The sequence below is a fragment of the Chionomys nivalis genome, chromosome 16 (genome assembly GCF_950005125.1).
Source record: "Chionomys nivalis chromosome 16, mChiNiv1.1, whole genome shotgun sequence".
NCBI classification, from domain to species: Eukaryota; Metazoa; Chordata; class Mammalia; order Rodentia; family Cricetidae; genus Chionomys; species Chionomys nivalis.
In genome coordinates, this window is record NC_080101.1 from 32,489,390 (window position 1) to 32,507,439 (window position 18,050).

Genomic DNA, 18,050 nt, shown 5'->3' on the forward strand with positions numbered 1-18,050 from the left:
GCTGTGGTATTGGAGGAAAAAATAGACAGCTTCTCCTGGGTCTTTTAATACAATGATCTGTCTACTATTCAGTCTTTCTTGAAGACTAGAACTTTTTTTATGCATAGATGGTGTCAGAGAAAGCTGAAAGGCCATGCAGAACTGAGACCACCGCTAGTGTCAAGACAAACTATATGTCAACAGGTTGAGCCTCTTAAAAGGACAATGAAGGACAATGGGAGAGTGACAGGGTTGAAAGAAAATACTGGACTGTACAATAGAGACAAAATTAAAGATAATGAGACAGAAAATCCCATGGAGAGAATCAGAGTGGGATATAGTCAACAACAGAAGTCTGAGCCCCTAGGGTAATGGTTCTCATCCTGTGGGTCACAGCTCCTTTGGGTGTCAAACAACCCTTTCACATAGGTCACATAAGACCATCTGGATAACAGATATTCACATTGCGATTCACAGCAGTAGCAAAATTACAGTTATGAGATCACAGTAAAAATAATTCTACTATTGAATGTCACCCCAGTATGAGAAACTATGTTAAGGGGTCAAAGCATTAGGAAGTTTGACAACCACTGCCCTAGGGGCTTTCCATTGCCTGGTTCAGTTCCTATGAACTTAATAACATGGGCTTATATATTCTCTACGTACCTCTTTTTACTTGAATCAATATGAAGTTCTGTTAGTTTTAAGCAAGTGAATCCTAATCCGAACATAAAGGATGTTCTCAAGATGAAGTATATCAACTACTTTGCATGGAAACTTTGGAAAGCAAGTAACATAGATGGTTGGTTGATTTACTTGGTTGGTTGGTTGCTTGCTTGCTTGCTTGCTTGCTTGCTTGCTTGCTTGCTTGTTTGCTTGCTTGCTTGCTTGGTTTTAGAGGAAACAGTTTCTGGACATCCTGACTTGGAAGAACTCTAATACAAACACTCAAGCATAACACGCTATTGGATACAAAGAGAAAACTCCTATGTCTGTTTTCTTCTCATGAGAAATACTGAAATCCCTAGAGATCTTATCTATTGAGTTTCTAAAGAAACCACAGTAATAAGATATGTTTGTAATCCAAAACATGGAAAGTCCTTGATAACTCTGAAGTAAGTTCTGGCCTCAACAATCACACTTTGGCAATTACTCAAAGGCTTTTTCACCTCCTCTGTGCATATCTCCCTAGGCTAACCTTGCTTTCTGCCCAGTTCATAAGCTGATGATCTTGACACTTCCTGTTTCTAGTCCTCTGCCTCTGAACAGAGCATAATTTCCTTCCATTTCAGATAAGCTAGGACAAGTTCCCAGGCCCAGAAATAGAGACAATATTGCAAAAGCAGTCGAGATGGATCTGAACTACTGCCAGAGTCTAACAAGTTAAACACCAAATAAGATAAAAAGAAAATTAGACCGTGGCTCTTTTCTGCAGAAAAACTTTAATCAAGCGGTGCTATTACAAATAAGAGGATAATTAATAAAACCCAGAGTAAGCAAAATAAACAAAGCAAACACATAAGAGAAATTTTAAACAAAAATATTTACCCTGTAATTCCATTTCTATGAGATTTACCTAAGGAAAAAATGAGAGCAGATGCCCACACAACAAATTTTATAAAAAAAAAAAAAAAAAAAAAAACTCCGCAGCTTTTTATTCATTTAAAAAAATGTGTTTAGCCTTTGAAATTTTCATACATCCATGCAACATATCTTACTCACATCCACTCCTCACTTTCCCCTTCAGTTTTCACTGGGACCCCCCCAATAAGATTTCCTCACAACCATGACTGAAGAACATAGTTTTACTCCTCCTCATCCTCTGGATCCTACTGCTTCCTCTTTCTAGATACCTCCCTGAGTCTTGTAGAGGAGGAAATGATGGAGATGCCCCCACAGATGGCTGAGCACTTGCAGCCACCTATTATTATTATTCAGAAGGACCCCAAACTAGAGAAAATCTAGGAATAAGTAACAGAATACAGTAAAAATTCTAGTTTATACAGGCAATGGGTAATATTCTTCAGGAGGAAAGAAGTGCTATTTTTTTTTACACAAGTAAGTAGTGACCGCGATGCTGAAATTAAAGCAGGCAAATATTAAACGGTCCAGATTATGAATCTATTTACATGACACTGTAGAAGAGGCAAAATTATTTTTGTAGTACAGAAAGAACAGTGGCTAGCTGAGGCCAGGATAGGGTGGTGGAAAGATGCTGACCTCAAAGTAGAAAGAGTCTGCTTCTCAGTGTACCAGAAAACCAGAAAGGTAGGAGCCCGCTTCTTTGTTCCCAGTGCTCACCCCGAAATAATCACACAGAAACCATATTATTTGCAATACTATTTGGTCAATAGCTTAAGCGTGTTTCTGGCTAACTCATATCTTAAATTAACCCATCTCCATTAATCTGTGTATCGCCACAAGGCTATGGCTTACCAGGTAAAGTTCCAGCATCTGTCTTCAGTGGGGCTACATGGCTTCTCTCTGACTCCACCTTCTTTCTCCCAGCATTCAGTTTAGTTTTCCTCACCTACCTCTATTCTGCCCTGCAGAACAGGCCCAAGATGGTCCTTTATTAACCAATGGTATTCACAGCATACAGAGGACTAGTAACAACCACACAGTTGTGTACATCTACAGAAATTCATCATCTCACTCATCCATGTGATCTTCTTACTCTCTCCCTCTAACTGCTCCATAGGCAGTATCTGAATTGTGGTGGGCCTCAAGGTGTATCTTCATTGATAACAAGCCTTGTTGTACCAACCCCAAACATCAATTGCATAGAATCACCTACTCAATATCTGTGCACAGTCAAGCCAGTTAAAAATGCCAGCACAAATTAGGGAGGGGCTCTTGAGGTTCCTCACTGAGGAGCTTTTGGCAGCTGATGGCTACTAGGGAAAGGAGAGATAATTTTTTGAAGAGTGTGATCACTGGTAGGTTACTCCCAATGGATGACCCCTCTATTTTTCTCAGTGTATGGCTCTTTGTCCCCCTGTACATGCAGTTGGATGGTGTTTGAAAATATGTCTTTTCCATTCTTGATCCACTCAAGATCACTGAATTGATAGTGTGGACATGTGATCAGATTCTGAATTGTTATAAGACAATAAACTAATTTTGGGGTGCACCTAACTGATAGTTACTTCAAGGTAGCCTAAGAAAAACACCAGAACAATTCAAATTTGTTGAAATAGGAGAAAAAAAGTGTAGTATTTTGACTTATCTCTGAGTCCTTCCTCCAGCACATACATGCAACTATATCATCTTATTGATATTTGGCTTAAATTAAATATAGTCAAAGCATGCAGACCCTAAAATAATAGCACTCAAGAGATCTACCCCATGGCTATGCATAGCCTTCATATGGATATTTTCTAGTGGAAACACACACACACACACACACATATATATATACAAACATATATATATATATCTGCTGTACGTATATAATTCTTAATTTTAGGGGGAAAATACAAAAATATAAGAGAACTGTGCTGTAGGAAATCCTACAGCCAATAGCCTTTAAGTTAACCGCCCACTGGGGCGTGGCCTATTATACTATTTATGCCAATGTAAAACATGCATCTGGCCTCTCTTTTCCAGCTGCGGGATTCGGTTGTTGTTCTCCATTCCAGCAGAGGATATTGATTTATGAGTCTACCCCTAAATAAATAGCCACCTATTATTCTCAATTCTGAGCTAGTGTGGGATTTCTTTTAAGTGTCCATCTTCAGAACTGGAAAGTGTTTGTAATCCTAAATTTTTAAATATTTTATTTCTTAGTGTGTGTGTGTGTGTGTGTGTGCCTGTGTATTTTTGAGTCTGTCTGTTGCAGGTATGTAACCATGAGTGTAGGTGCCAAATGAGACCAGAAGAAGGCATCAGATCCCTTGGGGCTGGAGCTACAGGTGGTTTCAAGCCACTGGACATGGGAGTTGGACACTGAACTCTGGCCCTCTGCAGTGGCGCTCTTCACCTCTGAGTCATCTCTCCAGTTCCATGTCATCTTAATTTTTATATCACTGTTAATGTGTAAGATAGGGTGTTAGCTCAGAAAGACAAAGACTGCATTTCATCTACTTTTAAAAGTTCCTTAAGTGACTTTCAACCATTTTAGATTCATCTGTTGAGAGTTCTCTGTTTAGTTCTGTACCCCATTTTTTATTGGATTATTGTTCTTTTAATGATCAATTTTTTTCATTTTTTGTATATTTTGGAGATCAGCCCTCTGTCCGATGTGGAGTTCATGAAGATCTTTTCCCATTCTGTAGGCTGTAATTTTGTCTTGTTGACCATGTCCTTTGCTTTACAGAAGCTTCTCAGTTTCAGGTGGTCCCATTTATTAATTGTTTCTCTTAGTTTCTGTACCACTGGAGTTATATTGAGGAAGTAGTGTTCTATGCCAATGTGTTCAAGTGTACTTCCCACTTTCTCTTCTATAAGGTTCAGTGTGGTTGGTTTTATGTTGAGGTCTTGATGGTCAATATCCTTAGCCATCAAAGAAATGCAAATTCAGAAGAGATTCCATCTTACACCTGTAAGAATGGCCAAGATCAAAACACTGATGACAACTTATGCTGGAGAGGATATGGGGTAAAGGGAATACTCCTCCATTGCTGGTGGGAGTGAAAACTGGTACAACCACTTTGGATATCAGTGTGGTAATTTCTCAGAAAATTAGGAAACCATCTTCCTCAAGACCCAGCAATACCACTTTTGGGTATATACTCAAAGGATGTTCAATCATACCACAGGGACATGTGTTCAACTATGTTCATAGCAGGATTATTTGTCATAGCCAGAACATGGAAGCAACCTAAATGCTCCTCGACCAAAGAATAGATAAAAAAAAAAAGTGGTACATTTATACAATGGAGTACTACACAATGGGAAAAAATAACGACATCTTGAAATTTGCTGACAAATGAATAGATCTAGAAAACATCTTATTGGGTGATGTAACCCAGACCAATAAAGACAAATATCACAAGTACTCACTCATAAGTGGCTTTTAAGCATAAAGAAAAAAACAGCCTACAATTCACAATCCCAGATAACCTAGACAACAAAGAGGACCCTAAGAGAGACATACATGGATCTAATCTACATGGGAAGTAGAAAAAGACAAGATCTCCTGAGTAAATTGGAAGTGTGGGGACCTTGGGAGAGAGTAGAAGGAGAGAGTAGAGGAAGGGAGGGAAGGTGAAGAAAAATATATAGTTCAATAAAAGCAATTTAAAAAGAAACAAGAAGTTCCATGATTGAAATACTAATCACAAGGACATAGTTTGTGGGAATGCTCTCTGAATCTACCTTTAGGTGTTTTAGGGGTCCTAGCCACTTATCTCCACCTCCTTTAGCTAGTGAACCGCAGCCAGTGCCTGAGAGATAAGAGACGGGAACCAAGCGTTTACCTTGACCTCGTCTCTGGCCCTGTTACCTAGGCAATGTCCCTACATACCTGTTCTTAAATTAAGCAGCATTCAGTCTATGCTGAGAAGAGAACAAGCATGAATGCATTCTTTAATCACTGTTGGAGTCCATCCTCGACGGGGTTCACATGTCCCAGGATAGGAGTGTGCGGATCAGAAAAACTAGGTAGGAAGAACAGAGATACGAAAAAAATAGAGACATAGGATGGAACCAGGAGTGGGGCTATCCAGTGAGTACTTAATACTTAATATGCCCATGTTTATTATCCATATGCTCATATACCCCAATTGAAAAGGGTGTAAGAATGCAAAAGACTGCTTTAACATGACACAAAGAACAAGCAGAACAATCACTTGCTTTAATACTTGAAATATCAAGCAACTATCTCCTTTAATTACTATTCTGTTGTTCAGGCAGAACATCTAACAACCATACCTTAGACCAAGCATTCCATAGGCAGCCACTCCCTGGGTCAAACCTCCTATCATATCCTCAAATGAGCATGAACAGGCTTGAATTCTCTGACCTATGGTCAAGGTGGAGTAAAACCCACCTCTGTGGGCTGTTGTAATATCCAGTAACATCCAAAACACCAGGTAACCACACCATAGGTCAGGATATTTTGTCTGTAGCCACTCCTTAAGTCAGACTTCTTGTCAATAACTTTGAAAGAGCAAGAGCAGGTTTAAGCTCTCTGACCTCCGGTCAAGGTAGAGTAGACCGACTTCTGTGGGTCCCCCAAAACCACTAGGGAGACCTCCATCTTCAAAATGTTGTCAAGTGTTGTCAAGAAGCTATATGGAAAGGATCTCACCCAAAACAGTGAATGACAGTTACAATTTTGCTGGACCAACATTTGCCAAGAATAGCTTCATCTGTCTCAATGTTCCTCATCACCAGCATCATCACAATGGCTAAATGAAATTTCTGTGTTGCTGATTCTGTGGATCTGAAGTGGGCTCAGAGGCTGTGGACCTCTAATTACCACTGAGTCACAGTTGGAGGACACGCGCTTTAACTGCTTTCCAGACCTCTGTTTCCGCAGATCCTAGACCTTCACCCTGACGTAGCAGGAGACAGAGTCTCAGGACACTACCATGTGCATCCAAGAATGGAAAATCAAGTCTTTCTGGTTCTACCATTGTGTTTGAAGAGAACCTGAATGAACGGGGAGGGTTGTTTGTTTGTGTGTGGGTGCACATATTGATAGGTGCACACACACTGACATGCATATGTGCAGAAGCAACAGGACAACTTCAGCCTCAGGCAGTGTTTCTCAGATGCCATTCATCTTTTAAAAAAACAAAACAAAGAAAAACAAGGTGTTTTTCTGACCTGGAACTAGGAATCCACCTGTCTGCATTCCCAGCACTGAGATTACAAGGGTGCTACTGAGCTCAACTTTATTTATATGGGCTCCAAGGATCAAACTCAGATCCTTGGAATTAAAGGGCAAGCACTTTACTTATTGAGTTACCCCCCCCCACCACCACCAGCCCCAAGAGTTTTTATTTTACGGTATATTTTGTGCAAATTAGAAAATCTCTAGTAGAAAAGCAAGCTTACAACTGAAAATGCCTTACCAGTACTCAATCACGAGCTCACACCTGGCTTTGCACTCCAGTCAAGGGAGGGGTTTCTTTTCCCTTCATTTTTGCCCTTGGAACTTGGCTACCAAAGATCAGCAGAGGCACAAAGATGGCTGACAGCAAAACTTGCTACATTTCTTGCTATTTTGACTTTCTTTTGTACCCCTCAACAGAAGATACATCTTCAATGCCAAACACTTACCACCCTCCCCAGGCTACGTGGGGGAAAAGCTCTTGCTCAGCTGCAGTGTCTCTTGAAGAAATTGTTTTTATAACCCACAGCGACTCTTGCAGAATTCATCCCCATCAAGTATCATAGCCCCCTCACTTCTGGATGCTTGAAGATCCCCAATTCCAAATTCTTTTTAAGAGCTTCCTTGTATATTGCCATTCACAAACATGGAATTTCAGTCCAAACTCATTTGACAGTATTTTTCTTCTCTTCTTTCTGTCTGATGCTATAGCAAGACTATTCTTTTGTAATTATTTTTCTTTTATCCAAATTATTTGCAATAGGCTTATTATAATACCGAAAACGAAACGCAAGCGTGAACGCACATCTCATCAGTCAGTGAATAGTTGTATCCCATTTCTTTTGTAGCATCCCTTTCAGTCACGCCATTAATCAACACATATAGCAAGCATGCCCTTGGTATTCACGGGATGTTTTTGTGGCATTCAGTGGCAGTTTTCACAAAGAACATGTGTGGTGCTACTTTATGCAAGTTTAAAATATAGAGGATTAAAACTTATTACAAAGAAACACCTGGGGCTGAGGAGATGTCTCTGTGGTTAAAAGTTCTCACTACCCTCCCAGAAGACCCTCGTTTTGGCACCAAGCGTACACACGGTGGCTAGTAACCACATCTGACTCCAGCCCTAGGGCATCTGATGCTCCCTTCTTGCCTCCATGGGCAATAGATGCACATGGTACACAGATATGCATGCCAGTAAAATGCCCATACACCTAACAAAATAAAATAAAATAACCACCCTAGTGTGAGGTGTCAGCACACTAGCAAACTGAGAGATTTGTCGTAGTGATGGAGCCCTAATGAGACTGGCAAAGCACTGTGAAGGAGGAAGACAATATCCATGGGGAAGGGGGGGCGCCTGAGGAGTGGGGGAAATGTACAGATATAACTGGACTGGGAATGTGAGCACCTGTGAAGTATGTAGGGGTGTCCCGACTGATCCCTTTCTACTCTCCTCATTTCCCCCTCAGTTCTTACCACCTTCCTAAATTTCTTGAGTCTACGCCTTATATGCATACTCCTCTAGGTCTCACAATGTTTTAGTTTCGTCAATGAAGTCTCTAACAAATCACACAATTTGCACAACTCTTCTCTGACATTATATTTCAGATGCACTCTCTTTCCCATTCCAGAGCACACTGGTCCCTCCATCAATTATTCCTTTGCTTATCTATTAGTTTATAGTCACTCCTCTCTGTAAGAACTAGATACATCAGCTGCCCTCTTCATCCCTAGGACATCAGCGCTACCTGTGGAATGAGTGAGCACAGACATACTGATGGATTCTGAGTAGTCAACTGTCTTTGTCCATAGGACTTGCATGACGTGTGCCTGAAGTTCCTGGCTGTACATCGTTAAGCACAATGTCCTGGACAAGAAGATCTGTGAAGCAAGGTCTATGAACAAAAGCAACACAAAGTGAAGTTAATAAATGCAAGGCATGCAGAATTTAATGAAAAAACATGCCTGATCAAAATAAAATAAAACAATAAGAGGAAATTGGACTAAGGAATGATTTCCACTGTTTTGACTACAAACATAAGAGCCAAGAGCACAAAAGAAATCTTCATCTGCAGAGATACACATTGTAGTGGTTTGAATGATAAATTGCCTCTATAATCCTGGGCATTTGAACACTTGGCATTAGTTCATGGTACTCCTTGGTTGGGTGTAAGCTGTGGCTTTGCTCTGGGATGTTCTTGAGGGTGGGCTTCAAGTTTTTGAAAGCCACTTGCCATCCCCCTTTCGCTATCTCTGCTTCCTGTTTATGGTTCAGGATGTGTACTCCCAGCCTCCAACTCCATGTCTACTGCCTGCTGCCATGCTATCCCTGCTATTGTGAACTTTAGCCTTCTGGAACTGTGAGCGCGAATAAACTCTTCCTTCTATAAGTTGACTTGGTCACAGTGCTTTATTGCAGCAATAGAAAAGTAACTAAGGCACACATCATTACCAAGGCTGCACATATCCCATCCCCAGCTGCCCCTGCAATGGTCCACTCTCTATAGAAATATCATTATAGAGAAGAAAACACTTGTGTGAAACAGGTGGTAGTTAAGGCAGAGCTCGTTTGGATCCAGTTACATATGCATGGCAAAGAGATAGCATTTTCAAAGACGTATGAACCGAATACTGAGACATAAAGACAAAGAATATGAAGGGCATAAGATGACTTTGAGTGTAAGATTTGAGCGAGCGTATGGCTCAGCACTTGAAAGCACATCAAGGTGCTGTTTAAGTCAGTATTAGATACTAACTCACATGGTCGCAGTTCCCTGGGATCCTAGTTCATCTACTTGGCATTTCTGCTAGGAAGAAGAATTGAAATGAAGGGTTCCACAGTAAAGATGAGAGGTCCCCCAGGGAGTGGTGGAGCACACCTTTAATCCCAGCACTCAGGAGGCAAGCAGACCTCTGTGAGTTCGAAGCCAGCCTGATCTATAGAGTGAGTTCCAGGATAACCAAGGATACACAGAGAAACCCTGTCTTGAACAGGAAAAAAGAAAAAAAGGATGAGAGGCCCAATTAAATTTGTATTTTAGATGAACATCAACAAAAAATTAATCAGTGTATGTCCTATGCAATATTTGGGATACTTATACTCCAATAAATTTTTGTCACTTATCTTAAATTTACATACAACTGTGTGCTTTATAGTCACCTTTTTAAGCTCAAATTTGCTTTACTTTTACTAGTTCTTTGGGAGTTTCATATGTGCTTCAATCATATTTGCCTTTCTCCCACAACTCTTAACAGATTTACCCATTTCTCCATCCATTCAACTTTTGTGCTTTGTCAAAAATATGTTATTTTACTTCATTTTATTATGTGTATGGATGTTTTATCTGCATGAATATCTGAGTACTACATGTGTGCAGTGCCTACAGTGGCCAGAAGAGAATTCCAAATACCATGGAATTAGCTACAGACATTTGTGAACTTTCAAGTGGGTGCTGGGAATTGAACCTGGGTCCTCTAGAAGAGCAACCAGTGCACATAACTACTGAGCCATCTCTCTAGCACTGATGATTGACATCTGATCATAGGCCATGAACTCTGCCAATGCTAATCCAACAGTTCTTTGGTACCACCAAGTACCCTGAGTCCATTAAACTATAAGGATGAGTGGGCAGCAACCTCTTTTCATCCTCATCACAGTAGAACCAGGACTACACCTTGGGCTTCATAGTGTCTAGGACAGATTTGATTTCAAATAATATAGAAACCACAGCATGAGAGTTGTGTGGGCTACACCTAGGAGATGTCTATGCCCAGGCATAGGTCAACTTGGTTCATGAGTGAATCTTCTAAATTCTATCTCCAGGTTTTTAAGAACTTGGTATGAATTTTGGGTCCAAACTCATTTTCAGATTGCAGAGACCTATGGTCTTAGAGGCCAGAATTCCAGTTCTTGCTCTCAAGATCTGTTTCTACAAACTAAATGCCTTTCAAGCGAAGAATGGATGAGGAAAATGTGGTACATTTGCACAATGGAGTACTACACAGCAGAAAAAAAATGACATCTTGAAATTTGCAAGAAAATGAATGGAACTAGAAAACATCATTTTGAGTGAGGTAACCCAGATACAGAAAGATAATTATCACATGTACTCACTCATAAGTGGTTTTTAAAAATAAAGCAAAGAAAACCAGCCTACAAATCACAATTCCAGAGAACTTAGACAACAATGAGGACACTAAGACTTACATAGATATAATCTAATGGGAAGTAAAAAAGGCAAGATCTCCTGAGTAAATTAGGGCATGGGGACCTTGGGCAAGGGTTGAAGGGGAGGGGAGAGGTAGGGAGGGGAGCAGATAAAAATGTAGAGTTCAATAAAAATAATTTTTAAAAAGTGAAAAACAAAAAAAATCTGTTTCTATCTCCAGAAAACCTGGGAACAAAAGCGTCTAGCAGAGACTACATTAGAGAGGAACTAGGAGTAAACCAGGAATGTTAATGAGCTTGAGCAATTCTCTGAACTTCAAGGGACTCTGACTGAACCCTGACCACAAAAATACCAGGGAAATCTCCATCTCAGAAACAGCAAAGAGGCTGGGCTTGTCATGACTTGAAGGATATGTGAGAAACACTGGATTCATATTAAGACCACTCCATGATGTGTGAGGGCTCACAGTTTTGTATCTGTTCCATCTTGACTAAAGGTCAGAGAGTTCAAACCTATTCTTGCCCCTCCATAACAAACAACAGGATGTTTGACCAAAGGTGTGGCTATTAGATGTCTTGCTACTCAAAAGCCAGACAACAGGATGTTTGACTTAGTGCATGGTGTTTTGAGATGTAAGGAAGTAATTATGCTTGCTTGTTCTTTGTACCATGGGAGTCTCATGCCCTTTCATTTAGATTGGGGTATATAAGGACTGTGAGTGATAACTCAGGGCTTTTTGTTACAGTCTTCACTGGAAGCCTTCCTGACTCTATCTTCCATCTTATGTCTATCTCTTTCCTCAATCCACACTCCCCTTCTCAAGAACATATGGACCAGTGGGGTCAGACCAGACAATGATGACAAAATAGGGTTCTGGGTGACCAGGTGTTCATCTGAGCCCAGACAACATCTTCATCTAAATAGAACCAGGATCTCACATTATTGTCTCAAGGGAGTTCAGGACATACTTAACCATCAAACAACCTAGAAACAACTAACATTCAGGGTTTGATAGCCATGCATGGGGCTCTCTAGTCTTCAAATCCTGTATGTCTTGAACAAATCATGGACAAGATGTAGGTTGTCCTACCTGAGCAATATACCTGAGCAATCTTGACTCACAACATGGTTTCCAGTGCTGATGACAGATATCAGGGCAAAGGCCATATCCTGATATCAACACTGACTGGGATGCTCATTGACCACCAAGTATCCTATGTACATTTCAGGTTCAAGTGTGTGGGCTGTACCTTGTCCCACCCATCTCAACATCATCACTTCAAGGGAGTCAAGACCATATTACAACCTTAATGCTGTACTGGCTGCAACCAAATAACAAAAAACAAATAACATTTATATCTAGAGTGCATAAGCTGCAACTTGAAATTATCTGTGCCCAGATCATATCTTGACTTCAGTAGATAAAGACCACAAATTGTCTTTAACTGTAATCCACTATAAATGCTCTACTCTAAGAAGGTAGGACTAATCTTACAGAAGAAATGTCTGGTTGTCTGATACTGATATCAGGGTATAGATCTTATGCTGGCACTTGTGGTTAATACGTGAGTACTGATCCACCAATAGCCTCAAGCCCTATTTCCTAGTTCTGAATCTTTATACGTGAGCATGCAAGTTGGAATAACCACAAAAATTAGGAATGTGAAACAAGTCAATGTGAGTAGGACAGAGCTCTACAGAGGGAAATAATGGAAAGCATAGGCTATAAAGGGAAAAATGAGAAAAACTGTCTGACTTTAACTGGGAGTATTGGGGGTGAGGAGGCAATACAGAAACAAAGGAATGGAGAAAGAAATTCAGTACAAAGACAGCTGGCACCAAGAATATCTTTAAATTTAGCTGTACTTACTAATGTCTTAGACTATAGCCACAATTCAACAACCATCATATTTTATTTTTATGTTATCACCAAGCCCTGTTTAAATAAATGTAGATGATTATAAGAAGTGACTGGTAATATTCCAACTGTTCTTCCAGAAACAAGAGTCATGGGTATACAAGACTCAGTTGACCATTTACATTAAAAATTATTTGGACCATAGTCCTCTTTAGTATGGATAAGGCTTTGTCTTCTCATCTGTCTTAGTAAGGGTTTTTATTGCTGTGAAGAGACACCATGACCATTGTAGTTCTTATAAAAGAAAATATTTAATTGAGGTGACAGCTTACAGTTTCAGAAGTTCAGTTCATTATCATCATGGAAGGGAGCATGGCATACATGGTGTTAAAGAAGTACACAAAGGCAATGGGAAGTAGACTGAGTGATACACTGGCTGAAGCTTGAGCAAAAGAGACCTCAAACCCTAACCCTGCAGTGACACACTTCTTCCAACACCCACTTCAACAAAGGCCCTAATAGTGCCTTTGGGAGCCAATTCTTTTTGAACCATGAGACCATCCCCCACTAAAACTTACTGTATTCACTTTAGTTCTATCACTGGGAACACACCCTACAATGAAAACTTTGATCTCAAGGATCTTCTTGAGATGTTCACACTTTGCAACTCAATGAGAATGAACGCAAAACAAAAAGGAAGAAAATTCCAAGAAGTTTTATCCATGAGACAAGAAGTGAAGTTGGCTAGGGCACAACTGTGTTTGAGGGAAATGTGTGTCATGCAGTAGGGGTGCAAATGCCTGGGGTACAGAGAAGGAGAGGAGAGGTGAGTGAAGGAGAACCACTGGAGAAGAGAATCAGATTGTAAAACACATAGAGGTGGGGAATTCAACCATAAAAATTTAGTATCAACAGAGTAACAAAAGCAATCCATAGTAGAAAGGAACATGAGGAAAGTGAGTCTCACTGGCTTCCAGATAGAAAGAACTGGAAGTCTTAAATGCTTCCTCTCACCCTTTCTGGAGCTGGCACTGAGGTAACTATATGCAAACCCTTTCTAACACAACTCCAAAGGATTCTGACATTCATTTTGGTATAAACACCAGGAAATAGCAACTCTTCATTGCCTGCAAGATTTGATGGGGTCTTAAATATCTTGAAAAGATCTATAACTGAGGTATAAGGAAGGCCCCTGGTCATTAGAGGGACTGGCATATAGAGACACAACAAATAAACGTTTTCAAGGAGGCGCAGGCGACCTGTCCCCGGGATCCAATGCTCAGCACCGGCACCAGTGTCTCACCACCATAAGTCTCTGCTTGCAGGATTCACGCTGTCCAAAACTGCCCCCAGGTCTCTTGTCCTGCGACTCTAAGAGAAGTCAAGCGCCTTTGAATTCAGTGAAGGCTGTGAGTTGTGCGCCTGCGTGAAGGAGAGGCAGCCACTGCTCTAGGGAGTGAAGAGAGCTGGAGTGGCAGAAGCACTTAGGTGAGAGCAAAGACACATTAATTAACTTGTCAGGCCCTGCCTCTCAGATAAGACGGATGCAGTAGATGCTTGCATAATGAAGTGTGGCTTCCCAGGAGCGCCATGCGTCACTTCTGTCATGTTCTTTCTGTGGTTTGGAGGAACGTCGGAATTAAATCCATTTTTGACAAAAAAAAGCAAAAACAACAAAAAAAAACCCACAGTTGTTTAATCCAGCAATAGCAAGTGTTCCACAACAGCCTTAAATATACATGTATGTAAATTTACCTGTAATACGTTTGAAATATTGGCAGTTAGGAGGGCACAGGATATGAGAAGTGCACATACTTTTATTATCATGAAAATATAAAAAACTTACTGAATATCAAAAATTAAAAGTTCAGATTTATATAAATGATTTCATATCCAATATTCACATTTATTTCTATAAATTGATGTTTACATTAATTATGATTAATAATAAATATTTGACAAATATAGTATTAGAAAAAAGATAGATTTAAAAAGTGTTTAAATTTTTGTTCAGATTTATATAAATGATTTCATATTCAATATTCACATTTATTTCTATAAATTGATGTTTACATTAATTATGATTAATAATAAATATTTGACAAATATAGTATTAGAAAAAAGATAGATTTAAAAAGTGTTTAAATTTTTGTTTATATTTATTAAAATTTTCATAAAATCTATCTTTTACGCACTTCAGATAAAATCATGCCATAGTCCCTTAGCATAGTTGCACTTCGCTCCCACAATGAATGACAGCTGTCAGTTGTACACATTTGCCATCTTCCTCTGCTGTAGGTCGGAAGTCCAGACTGGATTTCACAGGGCTGAAATCAAGGGCTGCATCCCCTCTGGGGGCTTTAGGGAAGAGTCCGGTCCTTTTTACTTCTAGCTTCTAGGACCTTCCCACAGTTTTTGAGCATAGCATCTATCTTCTGTCTCCAAAGCTGAAAAAGATGGCTTGAATCCTCATGTCACATCTTAATGGTCCTGCAAACTCAGCTGGGCAACTCCCTCAAATGTTAGGACTCATAATCATAATTGTGCCCCTTGGGGCAGTATAAATAATATCCCCCATCTCACCTGTCACAATGGCTAAGATCAAAAACACAAGTGACAGCTCATGTTGGAAAGGATGTGAAGCAAGGGGAATTCTCCTTCTCCATTGCTGGTGGGAGTGTGAACTTGTACAGTCACTTTGGAAACTGATACGGTCCTTTATATTCTCATCCCCACCCTCCCCAGTCCACCATGAAATTTATTCTATGTGCCCTTCCCAGGGAGATCCAAACATTTCTCTTGCTTGACCCCTCTTTATTACTTAGCTGCTCTAGGTATGTGGATTATAGCATGGTGAGCCTTTCATTTACAGCTAATATCCACTTATGAGTGAGTGCAGACCATGTTTGTCTTTCTGGGTCTGGGTTACCTCACTCAGGATAATTTTTTTTCTAGTTTCATCCATTTGCCTGTAAATTTAACAATGACATTGGGGGTTTTTTTAGTATTATTATTATTTGGTTTTTTCGAGACAGGGTTTCTCTGTAGCTTTGGTGCCCGTCCTGGAACTAGCTTTTGTAGACCAGGCTGGCCTCGAACTCCCAGAGATCCGCCTGCCTCTGCCTCCCGAGTGCTGGGATTAAAGGCGTGCGCCACCATCGCCCAGCCTGGTTTTTTATTTCTAATTTAACTTTTCATTGATTCTTTGTGGATTTCACATCCTGCATCATGATCCCACTCATCTCCCCCATCCCTTCACATTTGCCCTCTGCCCTTGCAACCTCCTCGCCCCCAAGATAAAACAAAATAAACTTTAAAAGAAAAAAGTCTCATTGTGGAAGCTGTAGCGTGACACAGTGAGTCACACAGTAAACCCTTTAGTCCATACATCTTTAATTATAAGTGTTCATCGCAATGAGTCATTCATTCGTCTGGTTCAAGGCCTCTTGCTATTGAGCCCTCACTGGAACTCCTCTTGAATGTGCTTTTATTGTCCTGTGTCATGGAGATCCTGCAGCTTTGGTTCTGCAGAACTGGTCTTCACATGCTCCAGCAGATCCTAGATGAAGTAAGTGGATGTTGGGATGAGCCAGCTCAGAGCCCTGGTTCTAGGCCTGGGTTGTTTCTGGGCTGGTCAGTCCACCAGTTATCCCACATTCTCATCACCAGAATGAGCGCTCCAGCACCACCTGGGCTTGGCTACACCTATACAGTAAGCAGCATCTATTGCCAGACTTCTAGGTTGTTTCTAATTGCTGGGTATTATCAATGTGAATATGGCTGTTATGAAAAATCAACGAACATGATTGAGCAAGTGTCTCTGTAGTAGGATATACAGTCCTTTGGGTATATGCCCAAGAGTGGGAGAGCTGGATCTTGAGGTAGAAATATCACCAGGTTCCTGAGGAGCAGCCACACTGATTTCCACAGTGGCTGTAAGAGTTTGCATTCCCACAAGCAATAGATGAGTGTTCCCCTTTCCAGGCATTCCCACCAGCATGTGTTGTCACTTGTTTTATTGAATTTGGTCATTCCGAATGCTCACAGTATCTCAAAGTAGTTTTGATTTGCATTTCTCTGGTTACTAAGGATGTTGAGCACATCTTTAACTGTCGATAGGCTCTGTTAAGAATTCTGTTTAGGAGGCAGAGACCTGCAGCGGAGCACTGGTCTGAGCTCCCAAAGTCCAGTTGAAGAGTGGGAGGAATGAGAGTATGAGCAAAGAGGTCAAGACCATGATGAGGACACCCACTGAAACAGTCTACCTGAGCTAATGGGAGCTCACCAACTCCAGCTGGACAGGGACGGAACCAGCACTAGCACCTCTGAATGTGGTGACAGTTATATGACTGGGTCAGACTGCGGGGCCACTGGCAGTGGCACCAGGACTTATCCCTACTGCTTGTACTGGCTTTTTGGGAACCCATTCCCTTTCAAGGGATACCTTGCTCAGATTAGATATAGTAGGGAGGGCCTTGGTCCTTCCTCAAAGAAATGTGCCTTACCCGCTCTAAGGAGTGGATGGGGGGTGTGGGGGAATGGGAGGAGGGGAGGGAGTGAGAACTGAGATTGGTATGTAAAATGAAAAAAGATAGTATTTTTCTTTTTTAAAAGAAAAGAAAAAGAAAAAATAATTCTGTTTAGATCTATACACCATTTTTAAATGTGTTATTTATTTTCTTGACATCTCGTGAGATGGAACCCATACCTGACACTGCTTGGGTAACCAAGAAACAGAGACTGGATATCCCAGAGACCTGGAGAAAAATCAAATGCTACTGATAAAAGACAGACAGGAAGAAAGGAAGAAAAGGAAGGAAGGAAGGAAGGAAGGAAGGAAGGAAGGAAGGAAGGAAGGAAGGAAGGAAGGAAGGAAGGAAGGAAAGGGGGAGGGAGGGAAGGAAGGAGGGAGGGAGGGAGGGAGGGAGGGAGGGAGGGAGGGAGGGAGGGAGGGAGGGAAGGAAGGAAGGAAGGAAGGAAGGAAGGAAGGAAGAAAAGAAAGAAAAGAAAGAAAGGGGGAGGGAGGGAAGGAAGGAGGGAGGGAAGGAAGGAAGGAAGGAAGGAAGGAAGGAAGGAAGGAAGGAAGAAAAGAAAATAAAGAAAGGGGGAGGGAGGGAAGGAAGGAGGGAGGGAGGGAGGGAGGGAGGGAGGGAAGGAAGGAAGGAAGGAAGGAAGGAAGGAAGGAAGGAAGGAAGGAAGGAAGGAAGGAAGGAAAATAAAATGACTCTTAATAGTATTCTGCTTTACATCAGCCATCATC